Source organism: Mustela lutreola, chromosome 16, assembly GCF_030435805.1.
Source record: "Mustela lutreola isolate mMusLut2 chromosome 16, mMusLut2.pri, whole genome shotgun sequence".
Lineage (NCBI taxonomy): Eukaryota > Metazoa > Chordata > Mammalia > Carnivora > Mustelidae > Mustela > Mustela lutreola.
Genome location: NC_081305.1, coordinates 2,834,433 through 2,857,852, shown reverse-complemented (window position 1 = coordinate 2,857,852; position 23,420 = coordinate 2,834,433). Strand labels below are relative to the sequence as shown.

Sequence of the window (23,420 nt, the reverse complement as noted above, 5' to 3'; positions counted from 1 at the left end):
ATGTACATAAGTATATGTAATTTATGCATATATGTGTATATTAAATATATGTGTATATTAAGTGTATTATAATATATAAATGTAACATATTAAAATACAAAATATGTATTAAATATATTAACATATAATAGTATGTAAATAATATATATCACACATATTTGTGTATTAAATATACAACATATAAATATGTTATATATGTATATTAAATATCTGTAGTAATATACAAATATATATTAAATATATATTAAAATTAATAAATATATATTAAAATATATATTAAAATTAAAGTAAAAATGTATACAGATCTCTTGAAGATGGTTTTATGTCAGTACATACAGATATGCTTTACTCTTTTTGATGGCTGCATAGTATTTTACTCTACTGATGCGACATAATTTATTAAAAATTTAAAAAGATATTTATTTATTTGTGAGAGAGAGAGAAAGCGCACAAGCAGGGGGAGGGGCCGAGGGGGAGTACACCCGAGCATTCATGCTCCTGGGCTTGCCAGCGGTCTCCGGGACAGTGGGCGGGGATTCCCGAATGTATCGGGCGTGCCATTTCTTGGTGATCGCCAGGCAGGTTGGAATTCGGAGGCCAAGATGCCTGGTTCCAGCTGTTCCAGGAACCAAATCAGCGGCCAACAGCTGGAGCAAACACTCATAAAAAGTCCCCCAACTTCTGCCCTCCATCTGCTTCCTGGAAAGCGTTCACAGCCTCCGCCCACACCAGCAATGCAGATCTGATCTTTCCCATCAAGCTCCTCCGTGGCAGAGCCTTGCAGATCCCAAGACTTACTAAATCTTTGGCTGATGGCTCTGAGAGTTTTTGGAACAAAAGGAAGCCGGATGGCGATTAAAGCCACGGAGTTTTCTCTCTGTGCTCTGGGTTCCGGGAGGACTCGTTCAGATGGGGGAACTCGTTCAAGCAGCAAACGGGCGGGGTATGGAGTCCAGCGGAGCCGGAGTCAGAAGGGCTCAAAACACGCACAGAGAAGCGCGTTCGCGCTTAGTTAATGGACATTTGCTTGGAGCTTTTCCCGAGGAGCTCTGTGCAAGTGGCTGACGATCCCGAATGAAGGTGGCCTCACTCTCCGGGAGGTGGCCGTCACCTGGCGCAGACATTGGATAATCATAAACGGCAGCTGTGACAGGAAGGGTGTCCGGAGGGTTGGATAATCTCCCCTCCCCCATTCATGTCCATCCAGAACCTCCAAATGGGAATGGGGCTCCTTTGGAAATACAGTCTTCGCACATGTGTTTAAGGTGTGGATGGAGATGAGATCATGCCGGATGGGGGGGTGGCCTAATTCCATGAAAGCATCTTGTAGAGACACACAAGGGCACACAGACATGGAGGACAAGGCCTTGGGATGGGGTGGCAGAGACAGGAATGGTGTGTGCACCAGCCAAGGACTGTCACAAGTCTCAGAAGGCAAGAAAAAGGGCCAGAGCCAATGACGCCCTCGCGCCTTCAGGGAGAGCCCGGCTCTGCGGACGCCGATTTCAGACTTCCCGCCTCTCCCAACCAGGAGGGAAAAGCTTATTTTGTTTTAAGCCACTCAGTGTGTGGCAATTTGTTAAGGCGGCCGCGGGAAATGACCACGGGTGCATGAAGACCAGTGGGTGTAGAGTGGGAGGCGTGTCTTCTCCTTCCTGCAGGATCAGGGCGTGCTTCAAGGAGGAGGTGACAGCTGAGGTGAGCCCTGAGGAGATGAAGGAGGAGCCGGGCTCCCGGCTCAAGGCACAGCCCATGAAAGCACGGAGGCGCCGACGAGCACAGCTTGTCTGGGACGGCGACGGAGAGTGGGTGCTGAACGCGGCCGAGAGGAGCCTTTGTGTCTTGCTAAAGAAAGTGGCCCTTCTCCCGGAGGCAGCGGGAGCCCCGGATGCCGGCAGAGCGGGGAAGACGTGTCCTCATTTTCAACTGAAGGTTTACAGGCATATAAGGAAGTGGCTGGTTCTGAAGGGCAGAGTTCCGTAGATTCTGAAAGAGACATACTCCCGGGTCAAGGACGGAACATTTCTAGCACCCAGAGACCGCGCCCTGGGGCCCCCTCCAGCCAAGGCTCGACTGCCCGGGGGCCAGCACTCCTCCGACTTCCATCAAAGTCCCAGACTCGTTCTGGCTGCTCTTGAACCACACGCCCTGGATCCTACGGGGCCTGCCCGGCGTGCGCGGCTTCTTTCACTCAGCACCCAGCCGCGTAACTGCAAGGGCCGCACTTTCCTCCTCCTCCTCCCGGAGTGGTGTTCTAGTACATGACTGCGGCAGTGTAGCCCTTCAGCTGTTGGAGGTCTCTAGTTTGGGCTCTCACGAGCAAAGATGCCATGAACATTGTTGTATCCGTCTTTGGGTGAACATCTGCTTTCACGTCCCTGGGCATGTACTAGGAGCGCAAGTGTTGGGCCCTCGGACAGCCGTGTAGCCAGCTTTGGTGGGTATCTGGGAGACAGTTTTAAGTCACATTATCAGGGCTGGGAATCCCCGAGAAGCTCATACTGACGGTCTGTTCTGACTGCTTGCTATCCCATCCTGATGGGACAGTTCCCGGGACCGTGGGGGCAAACACACTCCTGCTCCTGATCGTGGCTGGAGGTGGGCTCCAGGAGGGGGGAGGAAGGAGACCAGCTAGGAGAGCATCGCTGAGTGACGGGGACTGGGAGATGCAATGGCTCGGGCAGGCGCTCGGGTGGCGTTCTCGGTGACCAGTTGGCTGTGGGCACTGAGGGAAAGAGGGGATGTAGCCCCAAGCGTCCTGCCTCACTGGCGGGTTAGGTGGTGATAAAAATCTCAGGACACAGGGAAAGAGCACAGAGGGAGGAATAGGTTTGGGAGAAAGAACAGGTTTGGGGGAAGAAAAAGTTTCAGTCGAACACCCTTTCATCCCCCGCTGAAGCTGTGGGAGACAGACACCTCTTAGGGTGGCTGATGGTTTACAATCCCCTTTTCCAAAGGAAAGCCCCTGAGACTCAGGTCTGGGCCCCAGCAGACCCACTGGACCGGCGAGCCCGTCACTGGTATTCCAGAGGAGCCCACCTGACTCTGGCTGAGCCAATAAAAATCTTTTTCCTGGGGCACCTGGGTGGCTCGGTGGGTTAAGCCCCTGCCTTCAGCTCAGGTCATGATCCCAGGGTCCTGGGATCGAGCCCGGCATCAGGCTCTCTGTTTGGCAGGGAGCCTGCTTCCTCCTCTCTCTCTCTGCCTGTCTCTGCCTACTTGTGATCTTTGTCAAATAAATAAATAAAATCTTTAAAAAAAATCTTTTTCCTGGGAATTTGAAACTTTGAGCTGACAGAAACAGAATCTGAAAGTACTGAGCAGAGCCACGCGATGGAACATTCCAGAGAGGGACTCCATGAACTCCCACGGCGCTCCTTCTGCCTTTCCTGGGGTTTGGTGGCCTCCACAACTGCATCCCTTCAAATCAACGCCCCTGACGGCCTGTATCAGTCAGAGCCAATCAAGTGCAATGACTCAGAACCCCAGCGTCGCAGGGCCTGACCCCGATATGATCTGTTTCTTCCTCACTGCCTCTGCAGGGGCCTTTCCTCCATGCCTGTGATCGGGGACTGGGCTGAAGGCATCTGTGACCGTGCGCCCTTCTTGGTCCCTGGACAGAGGATGGTACATGGAAGTGTTGATAAGTCCAGTGTGGAAAGGGAACGTGTTCTTTCTCCTCCTATGCTGTCAACCACATCTAACTGCAAGGGAGTCTAGAAAATGCAGCCCAGTCTTGTGCCCGGGAGGAAGGGGAGAGCTGTTGTCTAACGCTGCCCCCCACACACCCCTGCTACACTGTCCAGACCAGGTCTGATACTTCTGCCGAGAACATTCTCAGCAGGCACAGAACTCAGCTGCCCGAGGCCCAGGCTCTGAGCTAAGGGGCCTTCGCTGTTTCTGTTCATGTTAAGATCATTTGCTTTTGTATATATCCAAGCCGTAGGTGTCAGGCCTGTTAACCAGATTCCTGGAAATTCCTCAAAGAATAAAAGAAAGTGGGTTTGGGTAGGATCCCACTCTGCCTGCCTCAGGCGACTCCTGCTCTCTCCTCATCTTCACCCTCTTTTTTCTTGACGATGAGGGGCCCTTCAGCTAAGCAGAGTCCTCCGTTCTTCTGTCTCTTTTTCTGTCATTCCTGCACCGTCCCTGTCACCTTGTCTCTGCCAGAGGAAGGAACAGGAGGGGATGTACGGTGTGCTGCCTTGCAGCTGTGCTCAAAACAAGCATGTCCTCAGGGCCGGAGTCAGAAACTTGCCTTCTTGAATCAACATTCAGCAAGACGGCCGCCTGCCTAATAAGCCACCGCAGTCCAGGCTGGTCGGGACAGGAGGGCTTCTCTTCAGGAAGCTTTGTAAGGGTTGCCAAGTAAGTTACAAAAACCTTAAGGAGAACCGGAGGAGGTCTCCTCCTCAGCCCTGTGGCAACTGCCTCTCCTCCCACGGAAAGGTCCAGGTAACATCCAGCTGCAACCTCAGAGTCAAAGGGAGAGAACCGGCCCGGAGGGCTGAGAGCCATGGTAGAGGAGACGGGCAGCTGGGGAACAGACTCTAGTGTTCTCAGATGCTTGGACATTGCTCAGGGCCTCCTCCTATTTTAGGGCCGAGCCAACTGACTTGCAAAGCGAAGCAACTTGCCCAAGTGCGTAACAGGGTGTAAGCATATACCCTATTTACTTTAAAGTCACCATAATCCCAGTTAAACATGGCCGCCGTCAATGCCGCCCAGTGGCCTTGGTGGTATTAGTGTCTACTTACTCCTGATCAGGGAAGTGGGGGAGACCTCAGCCAGGATGACTGTGTTCTTGCCTGCAGGCCTCTTCTTCCGCTGGTTCTGCAGATAGTCTTCTGGAGGCTCCACACTTCCTGCATTTACACTTGCATAAATTTCTAACCATTGAAGCCATAGTTTCTTCATTTGTCACATGGTAATTCCCTCTTCTCAGAATGTTTGTGAAAAGTGAATGCAGAGAATACTCGTGTCTAGACCATGATGGGCCCTCAGTAATCATGACTACCGGATGAGAGTGGAAAGGGTGATGACGATGATGGTGCTGCTGCTGATGGTGTTGATGGTGATGATGCTGATGGTGACGTTGATGATGATGATGGTGTTGATGGTGATGATGATGGTGATGATGATGATGGTGATGATGATGATGGTGTTGATGCTGCGGCTGCTGATGATGATGGAGGTGATGGTGAGGGTGATGATGGTGACGTTGATGATGCTGGTGATGATGATCATAGTAATGACATAGTTTTGGTTTTCTTTCCTAAAATCGTCATTAGAAGTAGGCCAAATGAGGTTTTCTTTGTTTCCATCCAAAGGATTCTGTCTTTACTAACCTGAGGCATATTGGAGCCTGTGACAATGACAAATATTAAGAATACTGATCTTCTATTTAAAATACTCATATTTTTTACTATTGGATTGTTTGCATTACTTTTGAACTTTTTGAAATCTGGTATTAAAATAGTTCTTCTTGGAGTACTGAGTTCTTCATGGCCCCTTAAATGGTGCAGGTGAGCAAGTACTTCGAGGGTCCCTCCCAGGTTCTGGCCCCGGGCTCTGACAGCGATGCTGACCTTTCTTGCCACGCGCGCTGCCACGGCTCCATGTTGTCGTTCCCCGCAGGCAGCATGACCCTCTTCTGGGGCCTCTGGTCTTATTCCTGCAGGGCTGTATTTGGCATCTTGGTGTCTCTGACCTTGCACAGCAAAGGGAAGTTCTTTTTACATACTCCAGGGCCAGAACAGGGACTTCCTGATTGGGTCTGACTTCTGACACAAGCTCTCCACTGAGTCTGGAAAATGGACTCCGTGTATTTCCTGGGCAACACAAATTTCCCTCCATGTCTCAGCTGTGTGGTCCCAGGGGCATTTCCGATGACACCATGCCTTCTCCACTGTCATGTGGACTAAAGCCTGGCTGACCCCTTCCCCTGGGTCTCTGAGAGGAACGGATGCTGGGCAGCCCCATGGCCTCCCCGAGAGCACTCAGGGAAGTCGTCGACTGGCCGAGCTGGCTCCCAGTTCTATAACCAGACACGGTACCGAGCGGAAGCTGGGCCTCATTGAGAGGATGATGTGGGGATATTTATGATCTGATAATGCTTCATATGTTGCTGTTCTCACATGATTTTAGAAGTTTAGATCCTGAAATGATCCTGGAAATTGTCTTATCTCCAGCAGTTTTCAAACTGTGCTTAGCAGAACACTGAGGTTCCGGGGCCAGGGAGGGCCTTCAGCACTGCAGGGGCGGCCCAGGGCTGGTTCTAGGCTTGGAAGGTGGAGGGAGGAAAGGTCGAGCAGGCAGAGCTTGGGCCCCTCCGGGCAGAGCTTGGGCCCTTCCGGGCAGAGCTTGGGCCCCTCCGGCTTCACCCAGCACAACAGCGTGCGATCTGTTCTGCACACCAGGCCTCTGGTGTGTTTGTTTAAAGAAAAGAATCTCTGATTAGAAATAGTTTTAAAACCATGAACCCAGTTCAGAGGCTCTCAATCCTGGTGGCACACTGGGAATCATTTCAGGAATTTTTAAAAATTCCAAGACCCAGGCCCTCTACCCGAAAACTCAGATTTAATGGGTCTATGGTGGTGTGTAGGCATCAGCATTCAAGACTGTCTTCCCAGACGACTCTGATGTACACCAAGGTTGAGGACGACGAATATGGGCCAGCGTTCTTCTTTGTACACACGGAAAACTGGGGCCCCAGGGGAGGTCAGTGGCTTGTGGAAAGCAACGCATTAGTTCGTCCACAGGCTGGATTAGAACCCTGATCTCCTGGCGATTAGTCACCTTTTCCTGGACTCCACACACACAGGAGAAGATAATCCAGTTATCCTATATGCATGAGACTTTCAACGGTTTCATTTTCACATTTGGACAAATATTTTTAGTCCAACATTTGAGTATCTGGGGGGAGAAAAACCTCAAGCAAGAAAGACGTTGATATTTATACTTCTGCTGGGAAAGAGAGGCACCGAGGTCACAAACGAGTGGCCCCCAGACCACACAGATCCAGTCGGCCATGAGGAGGCCCAGAGCGCCAGCTCCCAGGCCTGCAGTCTGGCTTAACCACTTCATGCACCGAGCTCCGCGCCCCCTCGGGAACGCCAGCCCAGCTGCCAGCGGGTTGACGAAGACAGATTGGCGATCCCGGGCAAGCGTTTTGTGTTTTCAAGGTCAAGCTTAGTTTCTCCCCACCAAGAGGAGAAAAAGGAGAGAAAAGGGCATATGGACTCGCCTGTCAGGGTCCACAGTGCCCACCGCTAGCCGTTAGGGTGGCCGCCAGTGATGGTGGTGGGAGAGCGGTAGGAGGCACCGCTGAAGGCACCGCTGGGACAGCCTTGGGGCAGCTCTGTCCCTGCTCACAGTGGGGGTGGCCGGTCCAGGTAACCCCAGCCTGAGGCCACACAGGGTGTCCACCAAGCAGGAACAGAGGCCACAGGACGCGGGAGTTCGGTGGAGACAGTGCACTGACGTCTGGAGTTACAAATTCTTGGGGGTCCCATAGCAAAATGTGTGCACAGAATGGGGGACACATGCCCTGTGTCTTAAGACATCTGTCCGAAGCCGCCGCTTTCACGCTCGGAATGCTCTCCCTGGGGAGCCTGTGGCCATGCCGTGAGAAGTCCAGGCTACCACCGGGGAAAACCAGGCCCTGGGGGGGTTTCTCCTCCTCCCCCTCCAGCAGCCCCACCGCCCTGTTCTTTGCACCCAGCCCGCCTGCCTCACCTCAGCGGGGGACGGCGCACGCCTCATCCCCCGGACTGCTCCACGGCGGCCCCTCCGCACTGCCCGCCCTCCACCTCCACTGGCACATTCCTTCCACGTTTTAAAGTTCGAATTTTCTGGGCCCCGAGTGAATCAAATGACCTTTGTGAGCATTTTTGAGGTTAGAGATTTCTGGCTAGCTTATGAATTATTTTTCCTATGGGCTAAGTGCTAAGCCCTGAGTAAGTCAGCTGTGACCAGGGTAAGGAAGCCGGCGCGTGGAGGGTGTGGGATCCCAAGGGCAGCGTGTTGTCCTAGGAAGCAGGACGTTTACAGATGTACATATACACGTAGACCTGTACATCTCTGGTATGTCTCTCTCTGTACCTGTACCTACACCTGTACCTACACATATGCCTACACCTGTATCCGTATCTAGACCTAGGCCTACGTACGTCTTCCTTCTTCCCTCCATTCCTTGGATCTCGTAGGGAGAGGGTTGCATTATGGGACCATGCAAGGCCCTGTCTTATTTGTTGGCTTGTTTATTTCCTTCTGTCTTGCATCCCCTTCCTGTTTTCTGCTCCCCGTCCTTCTGACGGATTCAACGCAAACGTTTTGCTGCAGTGTAGAGTCGAGAAGGGGAGTTCTCGGCTTTGAGTCCCAGATCTGATATCGACTAGCTGTGGGGCTTGGAGCGCCCCTGCCTTCGAGGGTTGCGTGAGGGCCGAGTGGAAGGGTGTGTGCACGGGCATGCAGAAGCACGTAGGTGCTGGCGGGTCCAGGACACTGCCCTGCCCGTGCACTGAAGAGGGTTAGTGATCTGGTGTGTTCTTGCGAGAGATGCACCTCATTCTTCCGACGGCGTGAGTGGTCTCCAGTTACATGTCTCCTTCTTCCACTTGTTTCACGCGGCATGTTTCATTCGTGCATATGAATTATCACTCATTTTTCTGGCATTAACTGTTTTTCACAAAGATGCTTCTTAATAGCTGCATGCTTTTTTGGGGGCCAATTGATCAATTCTGTATCACTAAACATCTAGGTGGCTCCCGGTGCTTTTCTATAAAAACAAAGCTTCATTTAGCATCCACTGACATACACGTATGTGTGATCTCCGTGTTTTCCGTAGATGGCATCCGTGGAGGGGGACCCGCGGGCACACTCACGGTGCACGATCTGGCCACAGGCTGCCCACCATCCCTCCAGGCTGGCCGCACCAGTTCCTACTCCTTTAAGCCAAACAGAAGATGTTTGTTTCCTCTGTGCGCTTCACTGTGCCCAACAAGGTGCATCTCATGGAGAAATATAAAATCTCTGGCCCTGAGACCGTGACCTGCAGCCACACCGGAAGTGGAGCGGGCCTCGTCCAGAAAAGCGAGCGTGAGCATCAGAGAAGAGCACAAGGCCCGGAGGAAGACGCTCGTCACGCGGCGGGACGCGGGGAGAACAACACAGAAGCGGCAGGGAGACCTTAGGTCTCTGATGTCATGGGGACCTCTGCTGAGCGCAGAAGCGAGAGCTGGTGATGGAAGGAGGCCCGGCCGGGCCAGCCGGGGGGTGGGGCGGGCTCTGCCGCCTTTCCTGGAAGCGAGCAGCCCCCTGGTTACACATTACGTTCATTGTGATTGTAAGTACGGGTTTGCCTTCCCTAATGGCAGGGTTGGGTAACGATGTGGCGATGGGGCGTGCCTTCCCCAGGAGGATCCGGGCTGCAGATGCCCGACTCAGACGGAATGCTTGGCTGTTTGATTTTCAACTCCTACCATCTGATTGTATATATTGAGCTGGGAATGCGGAGAGGCTAACTCTCTCTAATTTTTTTTTTTTTTTTTTGGTTGTTTTTAATTTGGGAATGCAGTTAGGGAACAGAGCCGGCCTATTATTCCCACTGGATAAGGACCCCTTGACAATGCGTGGGTTGGAATTTGCGGTGGGGTTTCGTAGGAGAGAAGCCAAGGCTATGGACTGGCTTGCCTGAGATGATCTGGGGGCGAGTTTTGGGTCCTGGGGGCTCTCAATGTGAGCCAAGGAGCTGCATCTCACTCCCCCCCCCCCCGCCCCTACCACCAAAAGCCACCGAAGGGATGGGTGTGTTACAGGCACTTTGGTGCTTAAACTGTGTATCAATTAGGAATGCTGTCGGCTGCACGTAACTCACTCAAGACTAATTGCCAGTGAATAGTAAACACGGGAGCTCCTCTCCCCGCCAGTGAGGGGGAGGAGGCAGTTATCTAAGCTACATCAACGCTCTGAGGTGGCACCTTGGAGATCTTCTTAGCTTCTACCCCAAGGTCTTCTTAGCTTCTACCCCAAGCTAATGGGATGTCGGAACATCCCATTTCTTGCCACCCGCAATCTCTTTCTAATAAACACCCTCCTTCCGTTTGTTACAAGATTGCTCCATCCCGGTTCCAGAGAGCTGTATGGCAATCTCGAGGAGGGGCACTGGCTTCAAGCTGAGGGTGGCCGGAGCGGATGGCTGTGAAGCCAGAGGAGGTCCCCGTGTGTGTCTCACTGCTCGTCCCTGCCGCATCCTGGGGCAAGGGAAGCGGCCGAGCAGCCAGCTTGCCTGGTTCTGGTTCCATGATCTGACTGCTCGTCTTGCCCCTGCCACAGGTTATCACCGGACAGGTGGCCAGCAGAAGGACACAGGCTCTGCCTTGGATGCTCAGATCTGGGTTCGACTCTCAGACCCACCACTTTGGCCTGTGTGACCTTGGGGATGTCTGAGCATGTCTCTGAGCCTCAGTTTCCGTCTATCTAGTGGAGATGAGAATGCATCTTCGAGAATTGTGAGGTGTAGAGGCAAAGTATGACATGTCCCCAGTACTGCTCCCCGGTACAGTGGGCTAAGTAATCGGTCACCTCTTGTCATGATTCTTGCCGTTGGAGGGGGCGGCAGAGGGGCCAGTGACTCTCCCCTGAGGACACGGACTAAAAGGAAAAAGGAGACGTGACGGGACTTGTCTTAGTTTTTGCTCTCACTGGCTGTTATGACAAGCGTGTATCTTGTGCATTTAATACACGATGTGTGTGCTAAGGGTTCTAGAACAGTTTGCCACGTGCAATCAGGTGCTCCGGATTAAACCCCGCAGCACCCGCTAGGCAGATGTTCAAGTCTATCACAGACATTGCAGGAGATGGCACTGGTTGAGATCTTTAATCTGCAAAGAGGGCTCTTCTTATACGACAGGTGAGTGACGATGAACAGATGTGCTGGAACGTAGGCAAATGGGTACGGACTCCTCTGACAGTTACCACCAACCCACCAAAATTCTGCCTTCCCATCACAGAACGAGAGGACTAGGGACTTGGCCTCATGGAGAAACCACCAGACACTGCAGCCTTCCCCTGTCTGTAAACCACTGCCCTCGGCATCTTGGGGTAGTGAAGATGCCCAGCTCCAGCCGTCCTCCGTGGGATGCTTCTTTGGAATGAGCTTCTGGAGCAATTGTGGGATCACCAGCAGTGGTGGAAAGTAAATGGATAGATGTGGGAGAGCCAATTTTAAAAACGAAGCCACATCTGAACATCTGGATTGAATTTGACGAAGAGTTGGCAGTGGATGGGCTGTTACAATCCCCTGAGTTTAAACTCCTCAGATGACAGATGAGAAAACTACAGCCTAGAAGGGAAGTGACTTGCCTAAGGTCATGCAGCAAGGTGGTGGTAATGCAATTCAATCCATCCGTCCATCCATCCATCCATCCATCCGTCTGCCATCCATTACTCCTCCTTCCATTCACCCGCCATCCATCCATCCATCCATCCATCCATCCATCATTCAACTAATCAAAGATACATGCTTAAGATTTCGGATGTGCTAGGCACCATACTAGGGCACCAACAAGCAGACCAGATCCACATCCTCAGGGAGCCTACGTGCCAGTGAAGGAGAGGAGTTACAGCAAACCATGTACTTAATTTCAATTGGGATCATTGTTATAAGGAAAAATTCAGGGTGCTGGGACAGAGGGTCCTGGGGATCTGGAAAAACTCTGTAAGGAAGTAATCTTTAAACTGAGACCTGAAGAAGTAGTACGAGCCAGACAAAGGAAAGAGTGGAGGTGGAAGGGAGCATCAGGCAGAGGGAAGTCTTCAACAGGAGGGGCATGGGCAGAAAGAAAATGAAGGAAGCCTAGAAATGCTGGGGAGGCTGCCAGCATGAGAACTCAGGCTTACGGCTTCCTGGTTGAGCAGTGTTTTCACCACACTCCACAAGCCCTGCTTGTACCTTGTAGAACCAGTCTCTTCTCTGATTCTCACGTTTGGAGAGAATTGGTAATGAAAATGCTTAGCTGATTCACTGCAGAGAAGATTCATTCTAGACTGGCTTGGGGCTTAAGTGTTGGAGGAGAAGCCGATTTGGCTTATAAATATTAAAATCCAACTGCTAGAGCACACCTAATAAAGAAATAAATTCTCTCTCCAAATAAGAAGTCTGGGGTTCTCCATCCTATGGTGGATTGAATTCCCTAGTGATCCCAGGACTCTGGGTGGCATATCCGACATTCTCCAGACCTTCTAGCATAGTCACAGGCGACAAATATCTATTTAGGCATCATGTCATGGTGCAATGGCTTGCAAAGGCAGGTAGATGGAGAAGCAACCTCATGCCTTTTCTCAGGGAGGAAAAACTCTTTTCCAGTTTTACAATATAGTTCATTTTTTAAGGTTCGTTGGTCAAACTGGGTCGTCTGTTCACTGCTAGCTCTAAGAGAGGCTGAAAAAGTGGTTGCCTGGGGAGATAAGGAAAAGAGGCTTGCAAAGGGCTGCCGGGCGACCAGCTGACACTCTCTGTCACATACCTTTAGCTGTTAGGGCAATAAAGCCACCCAAAGGAGTGAGTCCTCTTTCCATTCCCAGTTATGTGGTCCTGGTGATTCTGACCGATTTCTGCAGTTCATGTTTGTTAGTATTTCAGTGTGTGATATGGTGCAGAAAAAGCGTTTGACCCAATTCAAGACTCGGCAAGTTGAGTCAGCATCTGAGGAGGGAAGTGCCTCAAGCTGGTGAGAGGCAACTGGAAAGTCAAATGGGAGGAAAAAAGGAGCCCGAATCCCTACCGCCCAGCATACACAAACATCAACTTAAAATGTACCAAAGAGATAAATGCAAGAGCCAAGACTATGACCTTCTGACCTTCACAAACTTGGGGCGGGCAAAGATCCCCAGGACATGCTTGAAAACAAATGAATAAGAAACTGACAAATAGAAATTCAAAATTAAAATTAAAAATACGACTCAGTTTTACAAATGACCAAGACCCTTCACGAAGAAGGAGAATGTCCAATGGACACACAAGATGCTCAACGTTCCTTAGTTGTTAGGAAAAACACCTGCTAAACTAGTAGTGTGGCAGCATTACATGCCCACCCGAGTGGTTAAAATTAAAAAGACTGACACTACCAAGGGTTGGCGAGGATAAGGAGCCACTGGAACTCTTGGGGACTGTTGGTGGGTGTATACAATGGACAGCCACTTGGAAAGACAGCTTGGCAATTTCTAACAAAGTGAGAGAAATCAAAACACATGCTCATAAAAGGACTAGAAGCCAACAGTCAGAGCAGTTTTACTGACAGGCTCAAAAGCTGCGTAAAACCCTGAAGTCCACCAACAGGTTAACGGGCAAACTGTGATAAAACCATACGACGGAGCAGTCCTCAGCCATAAAAGGGAGCGAGTTCCTGATACATGCAACCGTACTGATAAAGCCTAAAATATTATTTGGTGTGGAGGAAGTGAGACAGAAGCGTACATACGGCACGATTCCATTTAAATGAAGTTCTAGAACAGGCAGAATCAATCTACGGCTGAAGACATCAGAAGACCGGCTGCCTGGAGTAGCAGGGCTCATTGGGAGGGGCAATGGGCATTTTGCGGTGATGTAAATGAACGGAACACACTGCATCTTCATTGGGGTTATGGCTGCGTTGTGTATACATTCCTCGAAATTTGAATGGATGCATCTTATTGTAAATAGATTTGGCCTCAATAAGCTTGATTTCAAAAAATCTATCCCAAAACAGAAAAATGTGTATTCTCGTTAGCCTCAGGCTAATGGAAATGTCTACTGGGCTCTTAAAATAAGGGTTGCATTTTCATCTCTGTGGGAGGTGTAGGAGAGCAGAGCTCTTTCCAGGGCGGCTGCAGCATCCTCGCTGGGTGTTGGGCAAGAGCTCTGAGTGTGGTTATTACTGGGAAAATGTGTCTGCATAATGCAATCAGGGGCTGCTGCAGCCTCGGCCTCATGATGAGCTTTGGTAAAGCAAGAGTTGGGTAATATGGCCGCGCACACGTGTGCGCACACACACACACACACCCCAGTTCCCTCCACCCCAAACACAGAACATAGATTTATCTGTTCTCTGTGGAGAGTCAGGCCCCTGGGGCTGAAAACGAGACCTGCCGCCGTCATGCTCGGTTGTTACTGTCATTAAAGTACGGGCGGCCGCGGCGGGAGCAGGTCCTCTCTGCAGGCCGCTCACTGCTCCCGCTGCACTGTCTAACCCAAGCCTGTCGCCAGGACTGCCAGGTAGGGAACTGTCTTCCAGCTACGGGGGAGCCAGCTGAGTCTCTGGGAGGGTCACACACCTAAGGCGGTGGATCCTGATCCCAGAGGTTCAAGCCTCCCTAGAGCCGTGCCTATGGGAAGGGCTCCCCCGCTGTGGGCGGGGCCACAGGCTCCACCCCTGGAGCCTCACCAGCAAGACTGGCTTTGGCCCGCGGGGAAGGTACCAGCTCCATACCATTCGGGGTCCCGCTCAGGAATGTGCGTCCCTGTGACTCTGCCAGGCCACGAGGATGTGAGTGTGCCAGCTCGACACGAGAAACAATGCTGACGAGCTGACTTCCCACTTACCCTGGCTGTGGCCAGCCCAGATCAGCCACAGCCCGCCAATCCCAGAAATGTGTGCAAACCCAGTCCAGACTGGCAGGGCTGACCCCTAGCTCACCCCAGATACGTGAGCAACACACATTACTGTCCGCAGGACCCTGAGGTTTTGTGGTTGGCTATTACGCAGCACTATGACGTCAAGCGGTAACCGTATGCCTTCATCTCTGAGCACACTGAAGACCTGTCTGGGGCGTCTCCCCAGGGCAGAGTTGTAGGCAGGCAGCAACTGCTCCCAGTGGAGCACCTAAAGCCCTACGAATCTAGCTCCTGTGTCCCCCACCAGGTAGGTTAGTCACACCCTGCCTGGCTCATGGATCATAGACGAGTGCTTAGTCCACTTACGGAGTAGCAAGGAAATTACAAAAAGAGACAAAGCTCCAAAATGGAAACAGACGGTACCAGTGCTTCCCGATCATCTGGGGCACGGACTGGAGGCTTGTCCTATGGGCGACGTGACAGATGGTCACCGTGCAGTCCTGGGCGGGCCCTTGGTTCGCAATGGTAATGCTGCCGACGCTGGCGGTCCAGGGACCGCACTTTGAGAAGCAAAGGACGAGCTGTCCAGCGAGACTGGAATGGACAAAACATCCGGGTCCAAGGCCTATCGCAAGAGTACGTCTACTTTTCTGGACATTTACTTCGCGTGCGCGCCTGTGTGTCGGCATGTGCACGCGTTCAATAAAATGGGGTCCAAGAAAGTGAGGAACAGTGAGCTAGAACCAGAAGCAGGACTCGTGTCCAGACACAAACATGCTCAGGTGGAGCTCGGCCATGGATCATTTTGACTATATTTTAAACACCGAAACGTCCCTGTAGGGGACATACGCCTTATCTAGTCCCACGGAGCTTCCATTACGAAAATTTGAACCTGTGCCATTTCCTGTGGTGAGGGCTTACACAGAGGGGTGAGAAGGGCACATCTATTTTGGATTCTTGTTTCAAAACCTCCCAATATCGCCGAAATCAGCTGGCACAAACAGAGCGCTTGGGAGTTTCTTTCATAGGAACGCACCGGGTGCCTATCAATGAGCCGCATACAACCGGGCGGAAGAGCCCGCCAATGGCCGCTCCATCAACTTTGGCAGATGTGTACATTACGCCTTTTGATCTCCAAGGATGCTGTATTTAGATGACATAATGCGCCTTTGGTTATCTTTCTCTAAGGTAGAAGGGACGTAAGCAGATATCCACTTTTGCAAGATAAAATTAGCACCTCTTTGCTGGAAGATAAACATTTTCAGCAGGAAAGCTCTGATTAAAGTACAAAGCAGCCGAGGGGTATGAGGTTGTACCCCTTTGAGTGAAATTCCTATTTATAATAAAAGGAAATAGCATTGGTATGACATAGGGCAGTGAGACGCAGCCATGATTCCCAGTGCTAGAGCTGTGGCCCCAGTGGCTGCTGTCCCACAGGGTACAGCACAGTTGGGGTCCAGAAACTGGGGCTCAGGGTAGGAAAGGGGAGTAGGGGGCTCCATGCTGACCCCTGACTCACAGCAAGGGCTCCGCTGGGCCGCATGCTTTCTGTCACATCTTCCTGGGCTGCGGCGAGCAGCTGTGTGGTCTGCTCCCTGCACCTCTGCCCTTGGCCAAGGGGGGTCAGTGGGGCTACCATCCCACTGCCCCCCACTCACCCTGTGCCGTGCCTGGTCTGCCCCAAGGGTGGTGTCACCCCGATTGTTCTCCCAAAGCCACCGCGCAGACGAGCTACGGCGACCCTGTGTTACCCCAGGTGCTTTTTGCTGATTCCCACTTACGGGCTTTGCCCACAGACCCCCGGTCCCAGACCGTCTGTCCCTCTCCACGCTCCCCGCTTCGTGGAGGCGGCGGGACTATGCGTGGAAAGAGTCTGGGGCTGCTCACGTCTGGAAAAGCGACCAAGCTGTGCACAGGGTCCTAGACTTCATCTTCCTCCACGGGATGGCTGTCTTTCAAATCAGGAAATGTCGGCTTGGGAAGGCGTCACTGAGCTGCGTCTGCTCTCGGAGACTCCCGGGGCGCCGGGAGCGACTCCTCTTCTGAAGGGGGCAACCCCCTCCCTTCACGGCTCCGGCAAGGATCTGTGCTCGCCGGCTGGGGGCCCAGGGCCCTGTCCTCACCGTTAGCAGAAATGATCAGCCGAGGTGTGGTGAGGGTGACAGGAGGGCGACACCCTGTAGACAGGCCTGAGCGACTCTTGGATTCAGTATTCAGAGGCAGCGAGACGAGAAGGGAAGGCAGGTGAGGAGTAACCTGTGTGTGCAGGGACTCAGAGACATGGCGAACTCAGGGAGGCCTGCTTGGCTGGGCGCAGAGGCAGAAAAAGACTGCTTTGGGGCCATGGAGACAGGCAAGGTGGCTGTGGACCCCGGAGATAGGACAAGCCCACTGTGGGCCCACGGAGACAGGGCATAATGGCTGTGGGCCACAGAGAGAAGGCAAGGCAGCTGTGGGACCAAGACCCCACCACGGGAGTGCTGTGAGTCACGTGGACAGTTCCAGCTGATCTCCACGGTGACAGGTGGCCACACCCTCCTCTCTCTCTGTCCCCAGCAGTGGCTGTTGTCCCACGTACGCTCAGAAGTGTCCAGGTTGGAAACAGTAGAGGACACTCCCCTCTCTGAAGGACGTTAGGCAAAAGGATGACAGCTGAGCTTGAGGAGTGAGAGGCCACCCGGCTGCGGCGGGAGGCTGGCTCAGAGGGGCAGGGCTGCTGGGGGAGAGCAGCTGCCGACCAAGGCGACTGCCCTGGAGAAAAAGCGACCAGGTCTTTTGGTGGCTCCCTCAACACTGGCCCAGCACTGACATTAATTTGGGAGGCCCGCAACATCACGAGGCCCACCAGTCCCAGGAGGTCAGGGGATGAGTGGGGTTTTAGCTCAGATATGCCCAGTGGGTCCCCAAACCTGCCTGCAGTGACTTCCCCAGTTCTGGAGGGTGGACGTGGAGTGGACACACTCAGCGGCGGGCAGCGCCCTGGGGGAGGGAGTGCAGGGGAGAGGAAGGGGCCTGTCTACGGGGACCCCAGAGCTGAGGACAGTCATTCTGAGCCCCGGGCAGCCCGGAAGTGCATACTGTGTGGAGGAGGGGCAGCCCCCGCTTCAGAGTTGCCCCTGGGCTCACCCTCCACAGGACCCGTGGTGACCGTGCTCCCACTTCCGCTGCGATGGCCTCGGGAGCCGCGCAGACTCTGCCGACACTCCCTTGGCACCCAGCTAGAAGAGACGGCGAACTTGTCAGCGTGCGTGACTTCTGGTATCTTCTGTGTTCACAGTGACATTGACCTAGAGTTCACCTGTGCTCATTTAAGGGCTGCGGATTCGGAGCGGGCCCTGATTTGGCTCGGGGCCCACCCCTCCTGCTTTGGAGGGCCCTCCTCCTCGCCCCTCCCCCGGTCAGAGCTCTCGTGTCCCGGAGCTGGGCGTCCGTTCTGCTTTGGGAAGGGGCCTGCGGGCAATCCCCTACGCTTTGGTACCAACTTCCATCCGTGCATTTCCACCCCTCCTGGGGGAGGCACTTTATAAATCACACCTCATTGCAGAAGAGCGAGACTCCTTCCCCGGAGCAACGTTCAGGCAGGAGAGGCAGGGTCGGGGCGCGGGCGGTTGGGGTGTGCCTGGGCCATAACGTTCACACTGTCTTTGGTGCCCTTCTCGGGGCCACGGTGGGCTCCTTGCCCTCTCTTCTCTGGCCTGCCAGCTCCCTGGAGCCACACCTGCTTCTCCAGGGAGAGTTCCTAGAGACCCACCGCCCCGCACCTAACACCACCTTCACTCAAGCCGCTTTCATGGCCGGCAGGCGTGTGGAGGGTCGGCACGGCAGGGGTCAGCAGTACCCGATCCCTTCGCGTCTCTGAGACCGGCGTCCCTGTCATCACCTGTGCTTAGCTCACCTGGAAAAACAGGCCCCTCCCTGGATTCCCTCCTCAAAAAAAAAAAGAAAAGAAAAAACTTAATTAAAAAAAATTTTTAAGAAGGGACTTGAGATTTAATACATCAAAGAGAAAGAGACCAGCTTTGATGTGATATGGATTTTACAGTTTAGTTTTGATTTTCTTTTTAGCTCTATCTTGGTCAGCCCTGTTTAGGGCTTTGGCTTAATCTCTTCTTGGCTACTTCCTGGGTTCTCCTCACTTCAAACCTCTGAGAGTCTGTGTCATCAGAAGAAGTATTCCCCCCGGGGCCTCAGATATCGGCTGATCAGTGTCAACACTTAATCCCGCCCAGGGAGACGAAGAGAAGCCCTGAAAAGATTACGAGGTTGCCCCGACACCTGTATGAGATTCAACCCAAAAGCAATACTGAACTATGTAAAAAGCCTAAGGAAATGCAACAAAGAGCCGATGGCTGTGATGGTGTCTCACAGTGCGCAGATTTAAGGGATGTGCTTCATGGGCTCATCGTTCTCTCACCGCTGCGCCGATCGTTTCCAGTGTTTAGTCATGCGTTTCCTCATGTGCCCTTCTCCTGGCTGCTCATTTTCTTGTTAATCCGCAGAGGTTCTTTCTGATCTGGGCTTCTGTGTTTTTTCTGTCATCTCACTTGTTATATAGGTTTATCTTTCTTGGCTTTTAATGTTTTTTTCTTCAGGTTTAACTTATATCCAGAAAGCATACAGAGTGCAGAAATCTTACATTTATAGTTTGCTGAGTTTTATGTACGTGGTCACCTCAGTAGAGATATAGAAAACCCCCAGTACGTACTGCCCCTTCTCAGCCTGTACTTTCCCCTGAGACAGCTTTTGTTCTGACTTCTACCCTTGAAGTGTGTTTGGAAAACCACCAAATTCCTCAGTGCTCTTCTTGCCGTGGATACCCTGACTTTCTGGGACCTGTTACCCCTGCCCTTTGAGCAACCCACCAAGGGCTACACTGTTCCTGAGAACGTCTAGGCCCCAGCAGTGGGAATCAGTCTTCCTGGCCTCCTTCTCAGCCCAGACGAAGGAAGCATCTACATCAGCTGTGCACTGGCGAGCCCAGGAGCTTTGAAAACGTCCTCACGCAGGGTCCCATGCATGAGGGCTCTGGTTTAATCAGTCTGGGGTACAGCCTAGGCACTGGAGTTTTAAAAAAATCTCCCCGGGTGATTCTAAAGTCTAGTCCACGTTGAGAACTCTTGTTCCAGATCAAGGAGCTTGGGAAGCAACTCCCACCAAGCCGGTAAAATCAGTAGTCGCTCAGTGGGTCACGGACCTGCAACGTTGGGCATCCCCAGGGCGCTGGTTAAAGCTGGACAATCTCAGCCCCACCAGACCTGCTGAACCCGAACCTGCCCTTCAGCCAGCCCTCAGGGAATAGCGTGCATGTCGCACAGAAGGGCCTGGGACGAGGTAAACCCTTAGGTGCTTTGCAGCCCTGACAGCCTGTGGTTTGGCTCCCCCCACCCCTCCATCACGGCCGGCCGGGTGTGGGTTTGAGAGACGACACCTTTCAGGGATTGTCTGTTCTTATACCGTCATGGCAAAGTAGGCCTCTCGTTTTTCTCTGTTTCTTTTAGATGCGTCCTTAATCAGCAGAAATTGTTTCTCCTTAGTCTCTGTAAATAAGTCTCTTAATATGGATCTCATCTATAAAGTTATTCTCCCCCAAAGAATTTGTGACAATTAAAAAAAAATGTCTTCCTCACCATATCTGCTTCTCCGTAGAAGGCTGAGTTCATGTAGGTTCTTCCAACCCAAAGGCGAGGCCCATAGGCCCGCCAAGCTTTGATCTGTGGGGCGCTACTTGGGCATAGGTGCTTCGTGTCCCCCCTCAGCTCCACTAAAATGTATCAAAGGTCATCAAAGGCTAGTTGCCTTTGACTCTGTTTTATTATAATTGGAAATTTATCTAACCCCCCCCCAATAAACTGAAATATGGTAGAAAGTTTTCTGAGTAAAATATTCCTATTATAGAGATAAACATGTAACGCAAACATGAAGTCATGCAAATATACCCACACAGGGAGGGATGTGGCCCGGTTAGAAAACTGTCTGCCCGGCGTGAGGTACGTGTCGGGCTGCAGGGCTGTGCGGGGGCGGGGCACGGCTACCCTGTCACCGTCACTAGGAGCCCATCAGGAGAAATTCATAGAAGGGGGTTAGGAAGAGAAGATACAAGACTTTGATCAGAGATATGTCATGGAACACATCAAAATAAAAAGCTTCTCCACAGGGAAGGAACTAAAAGACGACTGACAGCCCGAGAGAACGTGTTTGCAAATGCCGTATCTGATAAAAGGGCTAATATCCAAAATCTATAAAGAACGGATACAACTCAACACCCCAAAACCAAATAATCCAATTAAAACGGGCAGAAGAGGGGCCCCTGGGTGGCTCCGTCAGTTAAGTGTCCGACTCTTGATTTCAGCTCAGGTGGTGATCTCAGGTTCATGGGATCGAGCCCCGTGTTGGGACCCACGCTCAGCGCTCATTGCGGAATCTGCCTGAGTCTCTCTCTCTCTCCCTCTGCCTTCTTCCTTTCCACCGTGGCAGGGGGACGGGCGGAAGACGTGGCCAGACAGTTCTCTAAAGAAGACATAGATGGCTAATGGGCACATGAAAAGATGCTCAATGTCAGGAAAACACACATCAAAACGGCATCGAGATATCTCCTCACACCTGTCACAAGTACCCGTGTTTACAACACCATTATCTACGAGCAGCCCAAGCGTCTACTGACAGACGAACAGATAAAGAAGGGGTGTTAAACACACAGCGGAATATTACGCAGCCGTAAAAAAGAACGAGAGCTTGCTGTCTGCAACGGCGTGGAAGGAGCCAGAGGGTATGATGCTGAGAGAGACAAGGCGGTCAGAGAAAGGCAAACACCGCAGGACCTCACTCATATGTGAAATTTAAGAAACAAAACAAATGGACAAAGAAAAAAAGAAAGAAACCCCAAAGCAGACTCTTAACTACAGCAGACACTGCTGGTCCCCAGAGGGGAGGACGCGGGGCCGGGGGAGGCGGGGGATGGGCTGCGGGCCACGTGTGGAGGGGCCGAGCCGCCGTGCTGTAGCCTGACGCTAAGGTCACTGCCTGGTAACTAACTGGGAATAAAAGGAAAGACTTAACTTAAAACAAGTGAAGAAAAAGAGGGGGATGTTAGAGAGGAGAATCACCCATGGTCCCACCCCTTGCAGGGTTTTTATATATTTGCAAACCATCAGCATCACTTTAGTTCTGGGTGTGGGGCCTCTAAGTGGCCAGTGTGGCTGAGGGCACGGGCTCGTGTCCGCTGCGGCAGGTTTTATTGGCAGTTGGAGGAAGAAGGTAGAGAGAGAACGTGGGGTCGTCAAGTGACACCACGCCGCTGGGACCACCGCTGACCTTCCCGCTCGCCCGTCTGGCAGCGCAGTCCGACTTAAACAACAGCACAATAATGGATACTTCGTGCCCACCAGCTCTGGGCCCATCTCTGCTGCCCTTCCCTGGCTGGAGAAACTGGGATCCAGAGGAGGCAAGGTACTTGCCTGAGCAAACACAGCTCCCCGGGGGCAGGGGCGGGACTGGAACGCGGTCTGCCCGTTGCCCGAGCCCCCGGCCATCACGCGGCCCGGCCTCTGCGGGCAGGAAGGCCCCGAAGCCTGGGGCAGACAGGTTCGGGACGCGGCGCTGTTTATTGTTCCTGCGGCTCTCTGCGCAAGCGTCAACACGCTGTCTGAAGGGTGAGGGCCGGTGCACTTTGAAGAGAGCGGAGAAGGAGAGCTCCCGCGGGGGGCTGCCGTCCAAACAGATGCGACAGAAACCAGAGGGCGGCCAGGGTGGCCGAAAGGCTGGTGGGTGGGCGGCGAGCCTGCCGGGGCTTCTGGGCCGTCTGTGATGACATGTCATGTGACCGCCAAGGCCAGGCCTAGGGCCTCTGCACGGTCCCTCCCTGTGAGGGCTGGGGCCTGGGGCGCTGTGCCCACCCTCCCGGCGGGCACTGAAGGCGTCTGCCGCCAGCCGGGGCTTCAGGGGGCAGACACCGAGGACCACACTCTCTGCCCTCAACAGTTTTGCTATCCTGTGTTCGAGACCATGGCCCCGTTCCCAGAGGGGTTCCTGAAGCGAGTGTTGCGGGCCGTGACCCACTGTGGGAGCAGAGAGGTGGCCTGGCCGTGGGGCTGGGGTCCCAGACCAAGCTCCCAGCGTCTGCCGAGCACTGCGGACACGAGGGACACTTTCCCGGCCCTTCCATGCAATCCTGAACAACTCCGTGAGGTGAGGCTGTTACTACCTCACTTCGCAGGTCGGCATTGAGGGGCTCCGGAGGGTGAAGCGAGGTACCCGGGAGACAGGCTAGGGCTCGACCCCGGGCGGTGTGACCCGGGCTTTACCCCCATATCACAGCCCAGAAGCTATGTTCCGCCTCTGCAGGAAAACAGCAGGCTCCTGACCCTGTGATTTGGCCTTTGTCCCCTCATCGGGTCCTCAGGGCCTGAGGTCTTTCTGCCTCCACAAAGTGAAGGCCGTGAGGCCCTGCTTCCCGGGTCGTCGTGGGGGTCAGAGGAGACCTTCCTGTGAGCGCTTGTGGCGGGGCGAGGGGCCCAGCATCGACATCGCCTCCGTGAGGCCTTCACCGGGGACCGAGCAGCCTCCCCTGTAACGGCGGCTGCCTCTCCTGTTCCTGCCGTCGCCGGGTGTTGGAGGTGACGATGGAGCAGTGGGTGTCCCCGAGGAGAGGGGAGACGATCCGGATGAAGCAGCTGCTGCAGACAGCGCGTGCCCCCCTCCACCTGTGCCCCGGCACATTTGCAGCCGGCCATGGCCGCCGTGCTGGGACGTCCCGCCCAGGCCTGGACGCATGTGGCTCGGTCCCCCCGGCCCGCCAGCGGCTGGGCACGCGGGGAGGGCCCATGGGGTG

The 23,420-nt window shown here is 53.1% G+C and overlaps 2 long non-coding RNA genes across 5 annotated transcripts in view; both read right to left on the bottom strand.

The window, feature by feature from the left end:
- The window catches only part of LOC131817800 (uncharacterized), a 167,977-nt gene that overhangs the window by 139,212 nt on the left and 5,345 nt on the right, over positions 1–23,420 (bottom strand). The gene's annotated exons all lie outside the window — the stretch shown is intronic.
- LOC131817801 (uncharacterized) lies at positions 396–23,225 on the bottom strand. The gene is made up of 2 exons (XR_009348586.1): positions 15,017–23,225; positions 396–1,986 (listed from the first exon to the last, which is right to left on the bottom strand). It is a non-coding gene; the product is annotated as an uncharacterized LOC131817801 (long non-coding RNA).